A 6,807-nucleotide genomic window follows, 5' to 3' on the forward strand; every position below is an offset into this window, starting at 1 on the left:
CAGAGTTAGAGATTCTTCGGCGATGTGGGGCAGTGGTAGGATCGTGTTCCTAGGTATAATACAAGGAGACGTTCTACATATTTTGGTAAGGGTGGTGTGGTAATCATGGTCGCAAGCAGCGCGGTATGCGAGTACGCGGGCTTCTTAGTCGGCTGCCTCTTGCCCTTCCAAACCATGGTGACCGGGTGCGTATGTGGTCCTGTGGACTTACTCTGTTGTGGATGGGAGACACCTTCTGAAGCAGCAGTCTAATGGCCATTGAGAGTGTGCAACGATATTTAAGCATCTACTCAAAGTTCCGCTAGACGGATTCTTCCGTTCGCGTAAGCACGAGAGACACGAAGTCACAGGCTACCGCTGTGGTACACTACGGCCGCAGTTGTTGCCTTCAACACCACAAACTCGAGGTTCTTGGTACCCGCATAAAGCAACTTTTCTGAACTTTTGAGACAATTTATTATTTAAAATGTTTGTAAAATAAGAGTCTTTAATGAATTTCTCTCAGAATTTTACATTGTTTTTAACTACCAGCTTGGTCTGCGGAATTGAAGCCATGACCGTTTTGGCAGACTCTCAGTAAAAAGAACATGCTTCATTTTTTTTTTGCTTCTTTAGCTTTAAAACAGCGTGTTATATTTTATGATTACGTAATTACACACTCTTCTTTGCGTTTTTATGTATTAAATTACGGCCACGAAAACGTTTCAATCCAAGCGAATGATGAAACTAAGGCGATCGCACGGTATATAATGGACGAAACAGACGGCCTTGATGTGAGCCTCATATATACGCTAGCGTCAGATTCTTTTCTAGTGTACATAGTGTACTCTATGGCGAGGGCTCGCCTGAATCTTGAACACGGCGCGGCGGCAACTCCATGGAGTGTGGGAATTAAAGAGGACAACGATAATATGGCGGAGAGGGAAGAAAGCTGTGGTTCCATTCAGGTGCCGTGCCTGCACAGTGAAGTTCGTTCTAAGCCTCGTTAAGGTCGCATGCTAGGGAGGCACGGTCGTCAGTCGCGCCGGCAACTGACGCCATCACACCAAACCAGCTCTCGCGCAGTTGATGCCCGCGCACGTTGCTTTACCTAACTAAAAACGTGCATAAGGCATAAGATAAAATTCATGCTCTCGGAAAACGAAGGAAGGCCCAGATTATCAGCAGAAACGAAATAAAGTTTGTCTTCATAAGAAAGGATATCCAGTATAAACGCCTAATTAAGCAAAATTTCCAATTACTTACTGAATGTCCCCCTGCCCTCTCACCGCCTCAGCATCTGTCTGGCAGAAGATGGGTGGCATCGCGCGTCCACGTTCAGAAACCACTTTAAAATAGGTCAGGATGTCATCCAAGAGGACATTCATGTAACAATCCTCAGCATGGCCCTTCGGAGAAGCCGCAAGGCCGATCTCAGAATCGGCAAAATACAAAAAAGCTCAAAGCATTTGGCACGGCACATTGTCAAACATAAAAACCGGGGAAGAACGGGCATGCGTGGAAGAGAACCGGGAACTCAATCACGCAGGCACTGATCTCGCGGCCTGCCGTACCAGAAAGTTACACACGCCCAGGGAAAGCCAAAGAAACGCTCCATAAGGACGGCAAATTTATAAGGCAGCCCTCGAGCTACAAAAAGGTCCTCAGTGGCCCTTCGTAAGACACTATACGAAGTCAGAGAAGCCACACTCCCAGCCCAGGAAGCGCCTGGCAAAGGCCAAATAGGGACGGGCCATCCTGTGGATGGTAGGCACACCTTTGGGGCAGAACCGACTGGACGACGTGGCGGACATGCCGCCTATCCAGCGACTCTCCGTAAAAACTCTCCTCCCACCCAAAAAGCAAGGACAGGCGACAAGCCAGAATCAAAGTTCTTAGAAGAAAGTTTCGAAACCACGAAAACACGGCAGGCACCGGTGCCGTGATGTACGAGAACCTCGCGTTCGTGGTTTTTTCGTTCGCGTTTTTGTAACAGATCGTCTGCTACAACTTTCGCTTGTCAGAAAATTACACGCTCAGTCAAGATGTCCGGGCTCTAAAAACTAGCGTACTGCTACTGCAAAAAAGAACCGAGAAGCGCACTCTTTTTACCTCAAACTAACGTGTCTACATCGGGGGCTCGTACTTACGCAAACATGTACTGATGGTTTCTCACCTGCACTCTTCCTCCCACTTGCTTAAAATGAAGCACAGCCGACTTAGAAAACGAATTTCGAGTTTCCAGAAGAAGCGAAGCAACAGAAGCAAAGCCACTTCCGTCCATTTGGGCCGAAATGGCTTCCTCGCAGACATAGCGCTGCATAGTGAAGAATGCAAACCCAAGAAGACGCTTGAGAATCCGATAGACATACCAAGCCATCACCTATGGTCTTCCCATAAGGTCATAGCCCCCACACCGACATGGATTCCCAGGCGCAGTTTCCTCTCTAGTATACTTACTAATGAACTCTATGGCCCTCACATATGGCTGCCGCAATCATAGTTCCCGGTCGGCAGCGATGACACATTTCCGCGAGCGCTTGATGAGCACGGCTCATGGCATACGGCTAGCACCACCTGAAAAATCAGAAAACGGTGGGTGATTCCTCTGTCATAGGGATCAGTAAAACACGAAAGTGAAATGTGCAGCGAAATCTGCCGCTGAGCATGATTTGCGGATCGGCGGCTGTCTTGCGGGTGTGCTTGGCGAGCGATGTGCTGGCGGGTCGCTTCGGCAAAGGTGTACAGAAGTCATTTCCGCGAAGGATATGACGTCAGTGAAATCTTGGGGTATGGCGGCATAAAACACTTGTGTTAAAATATAAAAGCCGAAAATGAACAACCTTAAAGGCCAACTGCACTCAAATTTTCGACAACGTAGAAATAATGTCACCTAATAGTACGCACAAAAAGAGTGCGAAATGCAAAATACTACGTTTCAAACATGAACGCGAGCGACGCAAGCGGCTCCCGACATTGGCTTTTTCGGAACCGAAACTGAATAGAAAAGGCGGCCACTACCAGCGGCCGGATGTGACGTACGTGATGGAACGGAAGCGGTCGCGATAGAACCGGCGGCCGCTCAGAGCCGCCTTCAAATGATCGTGGTAGCGTCGCGTTTCGCACTGTTACTTACACAGACGAACTCCCCCTTATGTTTGCCCAGGATAATGGAGTTAGGCGCAATAGCGACATCGCGTTGCTATCAATCGAAATGAAGTAGACCGCACGAAAGTTATTTTTCCGTAAGAATAACTGCCGTTGTAACAATCCTTGGCATTGTGAGTAAAAAAAGCAGGCGGTTATTTACAAAGCTACTTGCTCGTACGATATCGAAAAACAGCTTTGGTTAGCCGGCGTCTCGGCTATCACATTACTCTCTTTGAAGGGAACAAACCGCATGCGGGCGGAGATCAATCACTATTTTTACTGCGCATTACTTGCAAACAGCTTCGTGAATATCAGCCCAAAATTTTTCGCCTTGCTGCACATCGAGATTCGAAATATAGAAGGGATCTGAAACTATAAGCCAGCTTCCACAGCTAAATGATGCCCTAAAACACGAAAAAAAGTTACCTATCTGCCGCTGTTTTTTACTTTCACCACAGACATGTGCTGTTGAAAACATTTTACTTTCAAGTAAACTAAATCTAGCGCTCTACAAAAGTAAATACTTCATTTTGGGAATTGAAAAAAAAAATCAAGTTTGCTTAGGAGAGAAGCAGTTTTGTTAGTTACCGTACTTCACGAAGACGATGGCCATTATTTATGCGGATGTGTTTGTTACCACGAGCAAGGGCGATTTTGGTTCACTCAGTGAGTGAGACAAAACTCGCAGAAATATATACCCGCGTGTACAACAACTCTAGTTAGGTGGCAAAATTTTGGACAAGTCTAAGGGATGGAGGTGGCGTTGGCCCAGCCCAAATATTGCAAATATTGAACGCGGGAGTGCATGAGGTCAATAAGTTATAAAAAATCCTTTTTTCTTGTTATAGATGCAACAGTAATGACAAATGTAAGCCAAGTGTGCGTGTCGCGCTATATTTTTTTGCAGAAATATCCTTTTCAAGTAAAAAAAAAAATTTTGGTAACTCCAGAACGTTCGCAAGCGCGTGAATAGTGTGTAGACTTCTTATCTCTTTTATTGCACTGAAAAAAAGGAGGATTTTGCTACATACGTGGTTAGTTTTAAACATATGATGGCGACGGCGATGCAGCGCGGTGGTGGGCAAACGCGTCCCTTCGCCCGGCGGAGCGCCGTGCGAGTCACCGGAGAAGCGCGAGGTTCACGGGACAGGTTCCCCAACCTCCGTCACAGGCCGCTCGGAACTTGTTTCTGCGACTCTCCGCCAGGTGCAAACGTCGTCTGCACGGAGCTACTTTGAACGACGGTACCTAGTGTGCTCTGTGCTTACGAAGCTTAGGATTTCGCCATGGTGATTTTAAGAGCATAGACTATCAAATTTAGACAAAGAAAAATTACTCCCACCTCCCCTCGCGGGAACCCCTGTGTAGATGCGACGCATAGGGGGTTCCGTTGTTGTTTCCGTTAGGTTGATTCTCCCATCGCGTGAAACGTGCCGTGAACCCCCTGCCGCGGCTATGACGCAACGTGGCGCGGCTATGACGCAGCACAATCCAACACAATCCACTTTACTCCAATCCAATCCAAATCTCATCCAAGCCAAGCCAATCCAATCGAATCCAATCCAATGCCCCTCGCGAGAGAGTGTTCGCTATTTGAGAGGAGAGGGGGTGAGCGGCGGAGAGCGCAGCTCGCGCGGCGAGGAGAATGGGGGAGGGGTGTGGACGGACAACGACAACGCCCGTATGGAGGGACAAGGCGAGTGAATGAGATACCGTCGCATCTAAAATTTGAGTTCAGTTGGCCTTTAGGTATAACGTACTCTTTAGTACTAAAGGTTGCTTCCCCGCAAGAAGACCCTGTGTGCAGGGGTGCACCCTTTACAGGCCGCTTGCTTCGTTGTACTGGCGTAACTTCCGTGAGGGATAGGACGGATAAATCTCGGTGTACCCGGAAATAAAACACTTTCGTGTTCAAATAAGCTAATAACGCTATCGCGTTAAAACTGCACAAGTCAGAACATATTGCACTATGCGCGGAAGGACCGACGGTAATAAGGAAAGCGTAGCGACTAGGTATGGTGTTCAGGAATTCTGAGCATATTTACCTTATAGTGACTCGAGTTTCCGTGAGCATGCACATAAAGGATGCAGTAGTTGAACAGTCAGTCTATCAAGCTGGCTGGTAGGCAGTTCCACTCGCGTGCAGTCAGCAGAAAGAAACAATTTCGAAAGACATCAAACTGATGCCTTTCAAAATTGTTTCGAACAAATCTCGGCTAGTCGTTGAGCACTTGTTAACATGTGTTAAGTATGGGCTGGTATCAAGACATAAGTTATTATGATTCAGTAGATGTAAGGGTCTCAGGCGATCACGGTAAGAGCTTACCTGGAAGGTGTGGAGCTCAGCTGAATTTAAAAGCGAACATGGGGGTAATATGCCAGCTGTAAGCACTGTTTACAAATTACCAGATTTTCTTTGGACGCTTTCTTTGGGCTTTTCTTGGACGCTTGGAGGCTTTGGTCCCACAGGACAGAGGCGCATTCCAAAACTAGTCTAAGATGCGTTGTATATGCCAGAAGTTTTATTCCTGGCGAGCACCTTCGCAATGATCGCCGAAGGTGCCCAAGCTTGGGATTGGCTTTATTTCTAATACACAAGACATGATCCTTTCACGTATGTTCGGCGAAGTTGGTAGACCCAAATATACAAAACTATTACAGTAATTGCCCGATTCTAACGCGCACCCTTTTTCCAGAAAAATAGGTCGAAAAAACGCATGCGCGTTAGAATCGGATACGAAACCGAAACTGCCGCAACAACGGAAATTTCGTCCCGCCCATCGTCATCACCATCTCAAGATGGCGCCAAAGCTTTTATCAACAATTTTTCGGACGCAGGAAGCATAGGCGCCCAAACTTTTCTATCGGCATTCACACAAATCGTCAAATTGTTCCACTTACGCACTTGATAACCGCAATGGCAGCAGCGGCTCTCACGCGTTCAAAACGAGTGGTCGGCTGAAGCGTTCGCCTCTGGAGAAGTTCGCAGGATGGGCGTGCGAGGCGTGGGCCACGATCCCACCGATCATGGTTGAACGTTCGTTACGAAGTGTGGCATCGCGAACGCGCTTGACGGCACCAAGGACGATCGAGATGTTGTGGTCAGCGGAGAGCGACGAGGCGTGAGATGAGTGAGATTACTTCGAGAAATAAATCGCCCGTTTCTCTCGCATTGGTTTTTCTTGCTCACAAAGTTCTGTGCGCGTTACAATCGGAAGTGCAAGTTTTTTCGTTTTTTTGCCAGGAAAATCGGGTGCGCGTTAGAATCAGGGGCGCGTTAGAATCGGGTAATTACGGTAAGACTGGAAATATGTTAACTTTTATTGAATGCGAGGATTGCAAAGGTTTGCGTTTTCTCGTTTGCGACACCGAGACAGCTTTTCTTACATTTGTTTGCATTCAACAAGTGGGGCACCATTCATTTATTTTGGTGAAAGCTATGTTTAAACGAGTGAGTGACCTCTTCCGCGCAGTCTTTCACTATTGCCTTTGTTTCATTATTTACTTGCTCGTGTCGTGTAAACCCTACTTGCAGGTGTACTTTCAACGCCTGTCTCGCGTCTCCGTCGCGTGTTTTAAGAATCCGAGCTGAGCCGTGTCAGCAAGCGCACCCCGCACTGCGTTGTTCTCAGGCGCTTATTTAGTCGCCAAGCGTTCGCATAGGTCTCATTTATGATG

Source organism: Haemaphysalis longicornis, unplaced genomic scaffold (genome assembly GCF_048455015.1).
Source record: "Haemaphysalis longicornis isolate Haplotype H1 unplaced genomic scaffold, Haemaphysalis longicornis Haplotype H1 scaffold_3, whole genome shotgun sequence".
NCBI classification, from domain to species: domain Eukaryota; kingdom Metazoa; phylum Arthropoda; class Arachnida; order Ixodida; family Ixodidae; genus Haemaphysalis; species Haemaphysalis longicornis.